Source organism: Triticum dicoccoides, chromosome 3B (assembly GCF_002162155.2).
Source record: "Triticum dicoccoides isolate Atlit2015 ecotype Zavitan chromosome 3B, WEW_v2.0, whole genome shotgun sequence".
Taxonomy (NCBI): domain Eukaryota; kingdom Viridiplantae; phylum Streptophyta; class Magnoliopsida; order Poales; family Poaceae; genus Triticum; species Triticum dicoccoides.
In genome coordinates, this window is record NC_041385.1 from 607,477,263 (window position 1) to 607,478,987 (window position 1,725).

At 44.1% G+C, this 1,725-nt stretch overlaps 1 non-coding gene across 1 annotated transcript; it reads left to right on the top strand.

The window, feature by feature from the left end:
- The first annotated feature begins 1,111 nt into the window (after positions 1-1,111).
- On the top strand, positions 1,112-1,185 carry TRNAI-AAU. The gene has a single exon. It is a non-coding gene; the product is annotated as a tRNA-Ile (tRNA).
- Positions 1,186-1,725: the final 540 nt, after the last annotated feature.

Genomic DNA, 1,725 nt, shown 5'->3' on the forward strand with positions numbered 1-1,725 from the left:
GCCTGAATCTCTACAAATCTCGATCGAGGAATGGAACAGGGAGGGAAGGGAGGAAAGTGTAGGAAGGGATTGCGAGAGTTGTAGCGAGCATTACCTTCAACCCACGGGCGCTCCGGCGAAGCCACTCCGTTCCGGCGAGCACCACCGACGGCCGCGAACACCGTCGATTCTTCCGCCTCCGCCGTCGCCTTCTCCCCTCGCCTTCTCCTCCAATGGTCTGAAGTGCGAGTGGGTTCTGCCAGTAAATGCGGTGCGGGATGAGTAAATGGAACCGTGAGGGGAGAGGGGGCAGAGGTGTGCGACGTGTTTGACGTCAACCGCGGTCGGAGCATGGCGTGCGGGCGCATTGCAGTTCCACCGCACGCCCCAAGTGGCAACCACTGACCGCGGGAGGGCAACCAACGTGCGGGCGAACTGTCTCGCACACCGCACACGTGCTTCGTCCTACGTGGCGCAGAAAACCGACCGGATTGTGCCAAGATTCGTGCACAAAGTTGCCAACGGTGATGCTTGCGTGTGGTCGAGATGGTGAACGCCCACACGTGTGGGTGTTAGCATTTCCGAATTATTATGGTCTGGATACATCCATTTGAGTGTCAATTATTATGAGATGGAGGGAGTATTATTTTATTTTGTGAAAACCTTTGTAAGTTTTTAATCAATATCTATGTGAATGATCTCTATTTCTAAAAAAAATAAAAAAAAATTAAGTGGACTCCGATTTGTCCGAATTCTACAAATCGGCTCTACCATGTCTGCGTTGGTAGCCTTGGAGTTTCTAGGACTTTTGGACCATAGGATTTTGGGTCATCAAATTCATATTTTCCTATACTTTTCATTCCATAGGAATCTCAACATGAGTCCACACCTCTTTTATTTTTCCCAAGAAAAGCCAATGTGCTTGCACTAAGAATTCGTGCATTTTTCTGCTATGCACCATCTAAAGGCAGCTCTTATAAAATCCCGGTGTTCTGAAATCTTTGTTGATCACGTGTTTCACTGTTCATATGTTTTAAAATCCTGATCGCTAGGCAAGGCCTTAAGAGAGGTTCCGCTACGTGTCCTTATACACATCATATTAGCAAGAAGATGGAAGTTATCGACATCGACTGGCCTATTAGCTCAGCTGGTTAGAGCGTCGTGCTAATAACGCGAAGGTCGCAGGTTCGAGACCTGCATGGGCCAATTTATTTTTTTATTTCCGTGCGAAATTCTCGCCTTTTGTTTTTTTTATAAAAACTGCAAAATTCCTTTTTTTTTTACAAGCAGCGCTAAATTCTATTTTGCCCGCATGCACTCTCCTCTCCTGATGTTTGCCTACTGTATGACAGTTAGATTTGCCGCTATTTTTCCTTCCTTTACAAGGTTGACATGTCTGCGTCTTGAACAAAAGCAAAAAACAAGTTACCGCCCTCTTGTACCTGAAATAATAGTTCACTGATCTGTGGATGATTGCCTTTTCACCTAGAATTCATGTGTTCTTAATGCTGACTTCTCCTAATAAGGAACGTACTGCCAACATTCATCATACAATATATGATGATTTATTTATTTATTGCTCTGAACAAGAGGCTATTTTATCATATATTTTTTGATTGCTTAGTTCAAGTGTTAGTTCAATCCAATTGCACAGTTTTTTTTTTGTTTTTTTTGTTGCGAAAATTGCACAGATTTCTGGCTGCTGTGTTGTTGTTCGAATCTGTTTCTTTATGTTATATAAATTGG